This window comes from Littorina saxatilis, linkage group LG1 (genome assembly GCF_037325665.1).
Source record: "Littorina saxatilis isolate snail1 linkage group LG1, US_GU_Lsax_2.0, whole genome shotgun sequence".
Classification (NCBI taxonomy): domain Eukaryota; kingdom Metazoa; phylum Mollusca; class Gastropoda; order Littorinimorpha; family Littorinidae; genus Littorina; species Littorina saxatilis.
This window is the reverse complement of record NC_090245.1, coordinates 47965522-47979010: the sequence shown is the minus strand read 5'-3', so window position 1 is coordinate 47979010 and position 13489 is coordinate 47965522. Positions and strand designations below refer to the sequence as shown.

General features: G+C 45.7%; 1 long non-coding RNA gene across 1 annotated transcript; it reads right to left on the bottom strand.

Annotated features, from left to right (window-relative positions):
* Nucleotides 1-8829: 8829 nt before the first annotated feature.
* On the bottom strand, nt 8830-11100 carry LOC138971956 (uncharacterized). Its single transcript, XR_011457428.1, has 3 exons — nt 10538-11100; nt 9895-10008; nt 8830-9474 (listed from the first exon to the last, which is right to left on the bottom strand). It is a non-coding gene; the product is annotated as an uncharacterized lncRNA (long non-coding RNA).
* Nucleotides 11101-13489: the final 2389 nt, after the last annotated feature.

Sequence of the window (13489 nt, the reverse complement as noted above, 5' to 3'; positions counted from 1 at the left end):
TGTTCACTACTCGCTGGAAGAAGTAATTGCTTCGTACGTTCAGTCTACAGTGGTCTTTGCCGAGTTTCAGAGAGTGGCCTCTAGTGTCTCTACTGCTGATGGGCTCAAAGTGGGGTCTGTCCGCTTCGTACATGCCGTGCACATACTTGAAGGTGTCTATCATGTCGCCCCGCAGGCGGCGGTGTTCCAGGCTTGGAAGTTTCAGAGCTTTCAGCCTCTCACAGTAGGGCTCGTCTTTCAGACCTGGAATGAGTTTGGTCGCTCTGCGTTGCACGTTCTCCACTTCAGCACATAGCGTCTTGTTGTGTGGCTGCCACACTGAGTGCCCGTATTCCAGCTTGGGTCGGACCAGACTCTTGTATAGTTGGATGAACATTTCCTCCGTCAGGTAGTCAAAAGTTCTCCTGATGACGCCCACGATCTGGTTGGCCTTTCCAGAGACTATGCTGACGTGTTCTTTGAAGCTCAGTCTGTTGTCGACGTGCACACCCAAGTCTTTCTCCACTTCACTCTCCTGTAGCTCAATGTTGACATCCACTCCTCCCCTCTTCCCCTTCATAAAGTACTTTGCCTCGGACTTCTTGTTGCCGAGCTTCAAGGTGTGGCACTTATCTGGGTGGAAGCGGAGCAGCCAGTTGTCCGACCACTGTTGTAGACTGTCCAGGTCATGCTGTAGTGCCTCTGGCCCCCCCTCTGTGTCGCTGCGAGTGTAGACCTTCGTATCGTCGGCGAATAGGCGGACAGGACAGGAACACACCTCCGGCAGGTCGTTGATGTAGATGACGAAGAGTAGAGGCCCGCAAACACTGCCTTGCGGCACGCCGCTAGTAACTTTAGCTTGCTGTGAGGATGCTCCGTTGACCACTACGCACTGGGTTCTGTCCGTGAGGAATGACTCCACCCATCTTAGGACCTTTCCTTGGATTCCGTGGGCCGCAACTTTTGACAGCAGACGTTTGTGAGGCACCGAGTCGAACGCTTTCATGAAATCAGTGTAGATGATGTCCACACTCCCGCCGTCGTCAAGAACCTCAGTCCAGGCATCCAAAACATCCAGGAGTTGAGTCACGCATGACCGACCTGCGACGAAACCGTGCTGCTCTTTGTGGATAAGGTTATTCTCTGCCAGGTGCTTCATGACTCTCTCCCTCACTAGACCCTCCATCACTTTGCTAGGGAGGCCCACTGACAGTAAGCGTGAACAGACCACAGAAGGCCATTTTTAGAGTGCTGTAAACAGCTTCAAAATTAAGCAATGTTCTTATAGTTCAGGTTTGAAATGTAAAAGTACTTATAGAATTGCTGTGCAAAATTTGAAGCCTGTTAGAATTATACATTTGGAGGTATTGGACTGTAAAGTCAGGCAAATATGCGATTTTTTCACAATTGGGAAGTTATATGTACAGGGCGACAAATTAAAAAAAGCAAAAAGAAATGACCTTTTCGGTTTTATTTTATAAAACAGATTGCAGCAACCACAAATGTATCACAGTTGAACCAATAAATGCAATAAAAAGGGTTTTATAGCCGATTGCAATTTTAGGCTATATTGACGTCATCACACGAAATTTAAGAAACGCGAACAAGCAAATCTTCAGTGGTTTTACAGGTAAAGATGTCATACGATATATCAAATTGAAGATCTCTTTGTGTACAATCTAGCTGTCATACTTTTGATGCTGTATAATCAAAACTTTACAACTTAAGCTTGAAAATCAATATTTTCAAAAATAATAAATTTAAAATAAAAACTATAAAATGTATTAATGTTCCGCAATGTCAATCTTTATAAACATTTGTAACCTCACATTTTAGCATATTTCCACACATTGAATGATAATAATGTTACTTCCAAACAAGAAAACACTAACTACAGCACAAGTTTGCAGTTATGCGTTATATTTTAATCTGCCTGACTGAAAATGTGTGCGTTTCTTCCTTAACCTGTATATCCGCGATTATATAGCAAATTATGTGTATGTAAGTGTGTATATATCCATGTATGCAGGTATGTATGTGTGTATGTATGTATGTATGTATGTATCCTTATGTTTTTATGTGAATCTCTCTCTCTCTCTCTCTCTCTCTCTCTCTCTCACACACACACACACACACACACACACACACACACACACACACACACACACACACACATTCACCAACACACACACAATATCTGTTATCCTTGTTGTGGTGCAATTAAGGTCAGGTATACAGCATGACAGAATCCCCTGCAATGCAATAATGACACAAACAACAGATTTTCCAAAAAAACTGTCATAGCAACACAGAAATTGTCTAATCAATGAAATGTAACAAATACAATTGCATAACAGAACAAAGAAACATTTGAATATAACATCAGGTATTTAGCGCCAAAAAGAAACCTAAGTCAGATCATTAGTTATGAGAACCAATTAAGAACATCAAACAACTCAGCGCCATAAAAGTCATTTCAAGTCATCAGTCACACTTAAATGTCCTGGGACAGGCTGATCTTTCTTAACCCAGTGTGGGATTTTCAGTGGGGCGACCACCCCCAACCCAGCGCGTCCCCGGGTGGCGGATAGGGGAACGATCTTCAGATATGGAGATCAGCCGCTTGCGGCCGCGGACCAAACTGGCTCCGGGTGGGATCCCGGCAAATCCTCCCCCCTGTGCTCTCAGGGTAGGACGTACGGGCCATGAGCTAAGGGTGAGGTAACCCCGACAGAAAACCCCGAATGCTGAAGACGGAGGACCCGGGCCGCACGGCGCATTCTAACAAACCACGGGTACACGCACTTACGCAAATGATGACACAATCAACCAGCACAGATGGAAATGGCGCTCGCCCATTGAGGACCCCCCAGGGTGGAGCAGCGTCGGGTCCCATGCCTCAAAGGGACCCAGCCCCAACTACTGGAGGTCCCTCCCGTCCGTCTTGTCACGCCAGGGGACGCGGGAGGAAAGTGACTGGCACCACCACAACCAGGAAGAAACCCAGTCAGCAGCGACCTTTTCAGGTCATGCACTGGAACGCAGAAAGTATCCTGAACAAGAAGACAGAGTTGGAGCATATCCTGCATGAGAAGAACATCAACATCTGCTGTATTCAGGAGACGCACCTGACACCACAAAAGTCCTTCAAAGTGAGAGGCTACCAATGCCTTAGGTCCGACAGAACAGACCGAAGCAAAGGAGGAATCCTGACCCTCATCAGGAACAACATCAATGCCTGTTTGATAGAAACGCACATGGAGGACTCCGAATATCAGGTGATTCGAATCCAGACGAAGACATCAGAATTCCATCTTGTCAACTTCTACTGCCCCAATGATAGACACCTCGCCCTTGACACGATCCCCGCAAAGGCCTCCAACTTCATCGTGGTGGGTGACTTCAACAGTCATTCACAGAGTTGGGGATATGACCACCTGGATCGGAGAGGAGAAGAGGTGGAGAACTGGCAGGACGACAAAGGTCTCATCCTTTTGAACAGTCCCTTTGACTGCCCTACATTCTACTCCAGAAGATGGCACACTACATCAACTCCTGACCTAGCCTTCTGCACGGAAGACATGCACCAGCTAACCAGCAGAGAGGTCGGAGAACAGCTAGGTGGAAGTGACCATCGGCCAGTCTTTTTGACCCTGGGCATGGAGTCCTGCACTGAAGCTTCCTTCCCACGGTGGAACTACAAAAGAGCGAACTGGTTCCTCTTTAGACACCGCACCAGCGAACTCACCAAAGACATCAGAGTCGAGGGTCGAGACATCAACATGGTGGCGAAGGACTTCAACATGAGCATCCTCAGAGCAGCGCGTGAGTCCATTCCCAGGGGTGCCAGGAGAGACTATAAGCCCTACTGGAGCAATGAATTGCAGGAACTGGATGATGATCTGGCAGACGCCAGAAGGGAAGCAGAAGTCAACCCGTCACAAAACAACAACATCCGCCTCCAGGAAGCCAAAGCCAAATTTCTCAAAAAGAAGCTACAGGCAAGACGGAGAAGCTGGCAAGAGAAAACAAGCTCTCTGAACCTTGAGAAGGATGGCAGAAAGCTCTGGAGGCTCACCAAGCAGTTGAATGATGAGAACACCAGCAGAGGAAAGATCACATTAGAAGAGAACGGGAAGGTGCTAACTGGAAAGCATGCTGCCAACCAATTTGCTGAAAGCTATGCAGCTGAGAGCAACCTCCATGTTAGCCCCGAGAAACAGAGAGAAGCAAGAAGAGAGAAAAGAGAGAGACCTGCCAGACAGTCGACAGTGGACGCCATGAGTCAACCACTCACACTCCACGAGCTGCACTCAGCTCTGAAAAAGTCAAAGGCAAAGAAGTCCCCTGGCCCAGACGGCATCACCAACGAGATGCTAACCCACCTTGGTAGTGCAGCAGAGAACAAGCTACTCGAGGTCTTCAACAGCAGCTGGCAAGAAGGATCGCTACCACAACTCTGGCGAGAAGCGATCATGATCCCCATCTTAAAAAAAGGGAAGGATCCAAAGAAGGCCACCAGCTATCGCCCAATCAGCCTCACCAGCTGTGTTGTGAAGACCTTGGAGAGAATTGTGAACGAGCGCCTCAGGTGGTACCTGGAATCCAGGAACCTCCTCGCCCCTGAACAAGCTGGATTCCGACAGTTCCGCAGCACTGAAGATCAGGTCACTTACCTAGCGCAAGAAGTTGAAGATGCCTTTCAGGAACAGAAGCTGGTCTTCGTCACCTGGATAGATCTTCAGAAGGCCTTTGACAAGGTCTGGAAAGATGGACTCCTTGTAAAACTGCTGAGGAAAGGCGTGTCCAGCAACATGTACCAGTGGATTCGCTCTTACCTCTATAACCGCAGGGCAAGAGTTAACGTCGACCAGACCAAAAGCAAGAAGTTCCTCCTTCGTCATGGCGTCCCTCAGGGCGGAGTCCTCTCCCCCACACTCTTCCTTCTCTTCATCGACGATCTGGTGTCTGAGATGCCCAAGGGGATCAAAGCTGCTCTCTACGCAGACGACCTTGTGATCTGGTGCAAGGAGGAGCACGCAAGTACTGCCACCTACAGAATGCAGCAAGCGGCAGATAGGCTGAACGCATGGGCAGAAGATTGGTGCGTCTCCATCAACAAGGAGAAATCCTCCACCACCCTATTCACACTGTCGCCAAAGCAGAAAGCCGGAACCATTAGGCTTGGTGGAACTCCTCTGAGAGAGGATGAAGAAGCAACGTACCTTGGTGTCACCTTTGATAGACGGCAGACCTGGAAACCACACATTGCACAGGCAGAGACGAAGGCCCGGCGCAAGCTAGCCATACTCAGGAAGCTGGCAGGTACCACCTGGGGAGCGAACGAGAAGATACTGAAGACAGTATACCAGGGAACAATCAGACCCCACCTCGAGTACGGCTCCACAGCGTGGTCAACCTCAGCCAAGACAAACCTGCAGACCCTTGACCGTGTGCAAAACCAGGCCCTCCGACTCATCACCGGTGCAATGAAATCCACGCCCATCAAGGAAATGGAGAAGCTTACCACCATCCAACCCCTCTGTCAGAGAAGAGAAGCCAAGACTATGGTACAGGCCGAGAAGCTCAAGTGCCTACCCGACCACCCCATGAAGCACAGACTGAGCAACCTCACCAAGAACCGGCTTAAACGGAGCAGTTTTGTACACGAGAGCAAGAGACTTTCTCGACAGTACAGGGAAGTCCTTCCACAGAACACTCTACCTCTGACTCAAGAAGAAGAGGAAACCCCCAAGGCAACAGAGAAACCAGGCATCCAGATCTGCACCAGTGTTCCACATGTTACCTCAGGAGAAGATCAGAATGACACAGCTCGACAGGCACTCACCTTAGCCCTGATCGACGAACAGTACCCAAAAGAGGCGTGGATCCATGTATACACCGATGGATCAGCAACTAACGCCGTGCTCAATGGAGGTGCAGGCATTCTTATCCAGTTCCCTGGGGGACATACAGCTACATCCAGCGTTGCCACTGGCAAACACTGCACAAACTATAAAGCAGAAGCAGAAGCTCTCATGCAGGCCGCCTCCTTCGTTCAGGACTCCGCAGACTCTTGCTACCAAGTTGTCTTCCTCTCGGACGCCCTTTCAGTCCTTCAGGCCCTAGAGAACGACAAACTCCCACAGCTGGCCAAAGCATTACAGATGGTCAGACAAACCAGAAGAGTTGTCCTCCAGTGGATACCAGCACACTGTGGGATACCAGGAAATGAAAGGGCAGATGAGCTGGCAAAAGAAGGAGCCGTGGAAGACCAACCTGAAAACAGTGTCAGCTTTAGTGAGCAGAAGACAATCATCAAGGCATTGATGAGGCCAAGGACAAACAGAGATGACTACCACACAATGTCCAGAGAGCAGCAAGTCAACCTCATCAGGCTGCGTACTGGCCACAACAGGCTCAATGCTCACATGAACCGAAAGTTCAAGCTGGCGCCATCACCAACCTGTGCCTGCGGTCAAGAGGACCAAACAGCGGAACACATCTTACAGCGATGTCCCTTACTAGATGAGGAACGAAAAGAAGTGTGGCCGTCACCAACTCCCTTGCAGACCAAACTATACGGCAGTCGACAGGAGTTGGAGAAAACGACAACATTTATCACCAGTGCTGGACTGATTGTGTAACCTCTGCGAACGCCAAGAAGAAGAAGAAGAAGACTTAAATGTCAAAAATCGTCGGGAAATTAATTCAGCATTATAATAATACCATCAATAAACACACAAGCATGAAGATGAAACAGAACAGACGGAAATTGTAGCACCGAAATGAATTCTGCAAACACATCGCGATCAAAGAAGAACACCAGGTGACTTTGTGTATTAAAGCCATCGTTAAACAGACATTACACATTCAATGAGATGTACCTACAGATCAGGTAATTCCGTGCTACAAAACCCAGTGCAGATCATAGTCTAAAAGACATCGAGATATTACTAAATTATACAGTACTTCAGCGCCATATAATAATGTAAGATCATCAGTCACACAAAACCGAGATGTAACAAAAAAAAATCGGGTAATTCGATCGATCAGCACCATATGAAAACATTGCAGATCATTAGCCACACAAACAAAGAGATGTAACAAAAACATCAGGTAATTCGATCGATCGGCACCATATAAAAACAGTTACACAAGTTCTCACTGAAAGTGAAGAACGAAGCGGTTCCGCAGGTTGAAATGACACCTTTTTTTTGGAGTAACCCAAGACACACGCTTGGCTTGGAAGCCATATATTGCAGCCACAAAAGCAACAGGTGTGTGTGTGTGTGTGTGTGTGTGTGTGTGTGTGTGTGTGTGTGTGTGTGTGTGTGTATAATTATGTGTGTGTCTGTTCGTCTGTGTGTCTGTCTGTGTGATTCTGATTAAAAGTGAATGTGCATGTCTATGGGTGTTTTTGTGTAAGTATGTATGTATGTATGTGTGTATGTATGTATGTATATATATATACAGTCGACTCCGGTTAATCGGCCACTTTTGGGATTGACTGAATTATGGCCGATTATCCGAAGTGGCCGATTATCCGAACATCGCATCGGAAAGTTCCTCATAACAAAAATATTGGATGTTGGAAGTTACTTATGGTAGCGGAAAGCGGAAGTTTCGTGCATTGGCATACGTGCTCTACATGTCTCCAAAAAATGTGTCCAGTGCCGTCTGCTTCTGTTTGGCACTGGCACGTTTCCTCACTGCAGCACAGACAACGTCCAGGCAATGCAGTTCTTCTTCCCCGAAGGCATTTTCCAGGGCATATTGAACCAATCAACCAATGCCTCGTCCACTTCATCGTCTTTTCCTCCTCTTTTCCTTTTCTTTGAGACAGACAAGCGTCCACCTACAGCTTCACTCCTGAGATGATCCTCGTCGTTAATCCATCGACAAAGGGTTTTTCTTGGGACCCCTAACTGATTTGCAAGCTGCAATTTTGATGTGTTAGGCGGATATCCTTTCACTTTGTCCAAGAATTCAAGTTTTTCCAAGACGCTGTAATCTTTCCTTTTCGTCGCCATGGTTTGTGCAAAGAGGCTTTCGGCACAAGCAAGTCAGTGTTTGACTGTCAGTTGTTTCGATCACAGTGTGTAAACTCAGTAAACTCACTGGCAGACCTTCCCAATAAACATGCCAGAACTGGGCCATTGCTGGCGTTTTGATGGCAATGCCAGTTGCCAGAACTACTGCCATCAAAGGCCCACTTATGGCCCAATGCTGGCATATTACCCGTATGCACATTGGCAAATTGATGGGCCATCACTGGCAAGCCAGCACTTTGCCAGCAAAAACCCATCATTTCTTTGCTGGCTTTTTGATGGCTTGCCATCATTTTGCCAGCAATTTGCCAGCAATTTTCCAGCAAAAACCCATCATTTATTTGATGGCTTTTTGATGGCTTGCCATCATTTTGCCATCATTTTGCCAGAATTTTGCCAGCAAAATCCCATCATTTATTTGATGGCTTTTTGATGGCTTGCCATCATTTTGCCAGAATTTTGCCAGAATTTTGCCAGCAAAAACCCATCATTTATTTGATGGCTTATTGATGGCTTACCATCAAAAACCCAGCATTTTGCCAGCATTTCGCCAGCATTTTGCCAGCATTTTGCAGGTTTTTAGTTCCATATAAAAAACACTTTTTTCCATATATTTTCCGTTAATGGCCCTTTACCTGCTGAAATTACCGGGCCAGTTGTGGCCCGGCAAAATGCCATATTTCTGTCTTTACCATTGCCAGCAAAATGCCAATAAGTTGCAGGAAATATACCAATACCACTGATTCGGATAGAATGACGGCTCTATTCATGTACTCGATCTGCACAGTCTTGTTAGCCCATAGATGGTTGTTAGAAGTCTATAAATATGCTTTGTTTTGTCATTTTTTACTGTGAATGTAATAACAATAACAAAACACAGCACATCAATGGACTTTTCAACCCATGCTGGCGGCAAGACGTGCGCAAATAAAGCAAAGGGCAATGCTGTTAAGCTGTACATTAGCAATATGCATATGCGTAATTATCAAATTCATCAGTAAAATGCAATTGAAATGCTAATCACATTTGTCGTGTAACTTATCTGGCAAGTAAAGGCAGTGGTTTTGACAGAATATCGTCATCAACGCAGTTATAGCGGGCACAACAACAATACAGTAATATAGATTAAAAACAAAACAAATGTAAAGCTTCCAAACAGCAACGACTCATTACCGAAACATTACTGAAACGTACGCTTTGTTTTCAGTTGCTCACTGTTTTATTTTATTTGTACAGCGTTCTAAATTTCACACTCGAGACATGATGACCAAAGGCAGGAACGTTAACTTCTTGTTCACTTCCCAGTAAACCTCCGTAGGATTGTCTTGATTCTGTCATTTCTCTGTTCGCATCCGCAACGTTGAGATAACGCTTCTTTTCTTTGTCCTGACGTCGTAGCCTACGGTAAGCCATTGGAACTCTCAAGTCCTCCTGCCGTTCACCTCTTGAAACATGAAAGCAAACGAGTTTTGTTGGTTTTAATTCATTATTCCATATCACACACACACACACACACACACACACACACACACACACACACACACACACACACACACACACACACACACACACACACACACACACACACACACACACACAAACAAACAAACGCAGGCATGCAAGCAAACAGCACACGCACGCACGCACGCGCGCGCGCTCACACACACACACGCGCACACACACACGCGCACACACACACACACACACACACACACACACACACACACACACACACACACACACACACACACACAGAGGCATTCTCACAGAGAGGACGACTTCTTGTAATCTATCATATTTTCTGAACTGACTAAAATGCCAAGCAGAAGTAAGGGGTCAACAGGAATATGTATTTTGATCTAACCTGCGAAGCTTACGTTGTCTCGGACAGCTCTCTTGCGTTTCTCTCAGGAACTGAGACCCAGGCGAGCTGCATCTTATCCAGTTGGGCAGTCAGACACTTGCACAAATCTTTGTCCTGGAGTGAATAGACACATACTCAATGTCAACATTCACAAGATGCAATTTGTTTGGTTACAAGTAAGCTTATGGTAATGCCTATGGTGCTTTTCTTTTGACAGAGACAAAACAAACTCAATCACACAAAGAAAGGAAAAAGGCACACACACACACACACACACACACACACACACACACACACACACACACACACACACACACACACACAACCGCGCGCGCGGGCGCACACACACACACACACACACACACACACAACCGCGCGCGCGGGCGCACACACACACACACACACACACACACACACACACACACACACACACACACACACACACGCGCGCGCGCGCGCGCGCGTGCAGATTCTTTCTTACAGAGAGGACGACTTCTTAAAGTCTATTATATTTTGCGAACTGACTCAAACGTCCAGCAGAAGAAAGTTGAAAAAAAGACCGACAACGGAGGAAAAGAACAAGAAGATACTAGATCTAACGCCGTTGCGACGACCTGCTCACACAACTGTTTGTGAAACTCACCACGCTTGCTTCTAGCCGGAGGAGATCGGACGCGTACTGAAATCGAAGAAGGTGCTTTGGAAATTCCTTGAAGTTGAATGCAAAACAAATAACCGGACATCTGCAGAACCACCGCGGGCCGGATTTAGTTGACAATGCGTCATCATCACGAGTGACGTCAAGATATTTCGACATTTGTTTGTACATTACGTCACTCCAAGAGAGAAAGTCATACCGCTGTGCTGTCGCAGATCTTCTTGCCAGCAATAATCCAGCATTGGCCCACTGCTGGCGTGCCAGCAAAAACCCACCTATAATTGCCAGCAAATCGCCACCTATGGCCCAATGCTGGCAAACAAGCACTGGGCCATCAATGGCGTGCCAACAGTGGGCCAATTAAGGCATTTTACTGGCCGACAATATTACTGGAATGCCAGAGATGGGCCAGTGATGGCAAGCCATAACTGGGCCTTTGTTGGCAAACCATAATTGGCCCAGTGTTGGTTTTTTTATGGCCAGCTTTACCAAACTTGCCAGCAAAAAGCCAGCAATGGCCCAGTTCTGGCATGTTTATTGGGTTTGTGCTGTCATGTGAGTAATGATCATGGAACCACTCACAAAAACGTGAAAGTGTGAGGTGGCCGTTTAGCCGATGTGCAAAGTTTTCGTGGTGGCCGATTAACCGAACATTTTAACACATAATATGAAGAAAAGATTCGGTCCCAGGGAAAATAGGCCGATTATCCGGAATTGGCCGATTATCCGGATGGCCGATTAACCGGAATTGACTGTATGTGTGTGTGTGTGTGTGTGTGTCCGTGTGTGTGTGCGTGTGTCCGTGTGTGTTTGTGTCTGAAATTCAGGATCCAACTGTGTCCATGTGCACGTGTGTCTGTGTTTATGTGTGTGTGTGTTTGTGTTCGTGTGTGCGTGAGTATGTATGCATGTGTGTGTGACTTGGAATAATAGGCCGTGGAAAAGTAGGATATGCGCCGAAATGGCTGCAATCTGCTGGTCGATGTGAATGCGTGATGTATTGTGTAAAAAAATTCCATCTCACACGGCATAAATAGATCCCTGCGCCTTGAGTCCGAGTCTGGAGATACGCGCGCGATATAAGACTTCATATAATAATAATAATAATGTGTCTGTCTGTCTTTGTGATTCTGGATCAACATTTATTAGTGTGTGTGTGTGTGTGTGTGTGTGTGTGTGTTTCGTGAGAGAACGTTTTACCGAGAATTTACTTTGCAAAGTGAGTATCTACAGCTAGGTTACTTCGAAAAGGGCTTCTGCGTGCTGATCAGTCCTGTGAAGCAATTCATGTTGCAGTGAGGTAGCTACGTGTTTTGTCCACGTGTTTTTAACCAAAATGTCATTGTCCACCAACAAACCTTCTCCTTGGGTCTGTTAATGTTGCTGGGTCACGGGGTCCTGCGTGTCGTCAATAGCCTGTTTCTCATAATAATACTTGTGGCGAAGGTGAGTCATCTAAGGCCAAAAAAAAAAATAGGTCTGTTTACGGTAACCCGACCGACCCTATTTTTTTCGCCCGTCCCTAGACTTTTTTTTGGCATTTGGGGAAAGAAAAAAATCTTTTTTTTTTTTTTTTGCAAAATAACGTAAAAATAAGGTTTTTTGGGGAAAAAAAAAAAAAAAACCCGACCTACCGACCCTATTTTGTTGGCCTATGTTACCGTAAACAGACCTATTTTTTTTTTGGCCTAAGCATTTGCGGTTCTTGTTAGATCTGTTCACTATAATGGATCTACTCAAGGCCGCGTCGCAGAGACAAAAATCATTTCCACAGCCGGAAGGCTCGGTTATTCTTTTTAAAGATGTTGCTAGTTCGTTGATCTAACTTTGGTGGGGAGTTGAAAAACCTAAAATTGTAACGTATTTGCATGTGACATTTTCACGGCATGCCTTGATTTAGCCTTCGGCGGTGAAACAGTTGAAAAGCGTTTTAATTCAATCGCAAGGCAAAGTCAAACACATTTACATCAGTATGAGAACAGACTTCCGGATAGATCTGTTGCAGAGATCTTTCACTACACAATATATTTTTCTGTTTTAAATAAGTTTTCTTTGCGAGCTCGTGGAAAATAAGCGATAATTTCGAATTTCGGCTTGTCGCGACGTCAAGTTTTTCACTGTGCATACTCTGATACTGAACACTGCGTAACAAACTGATTCAGCTTTTGCATGACTGCGAGAGTTGATCAGCTTTTGGTTCTTCACTTCAATCGCTTGTCAAGGTCAAGCCAAAGCACATACTGATTAGAAAAATGTTACTGAACTTACTGGTAGATGTATCTCTTGAGATCAATGAGAAGAAAGATCGAGCGACTTCCTAAAACGCCTGTGTTTAAAAGAAAACACTGTGTTCAGAATTAACCCTTTCAACAACGTAATGATATTTGTGTAAGTTGCTCTTTTAAACATATAATAACAGAAAGTTGATTGTATCGCACGCAAAATTACACGAATCTGGTTAGAATATCTTTCCTTTGCGAGTCTTTGGAACTGGGGCGATAATTTCGAGTGTTTCAGCTTGCCGCGGCGTCATGCAAATAGCTGTATCACTCTGTAAATGACTAGATTCAGCCTTCGGCGGCGCAACCGTTGGATAATCGCTTCACTTCAATCGATCGGCCCGGTCAAAGTATAGCCCGTATTGATGAGAAAAGATATTCTTCTTGTAGATTAGCCTTTTAAGATTACTGAGAGAAATGGGCGATTTCCAAAAACGCCTGTGTCAAAACAAAAATACTGTGTTCAGAATCAACTATATTCACAACATGTTAATAGTAATTATGAGTCGCTCAGCGGAATACATAATTACAAAGGATTGATCTGATGGTATGCAAAATGTCAGTAAACTGCATCTAATACTTTTTCCTTGCGAGATCTCAGAACATACGCGATTCGGCCTTGGACGGCGCAAAAGTTGAAATATTGCTTCACTTCAAT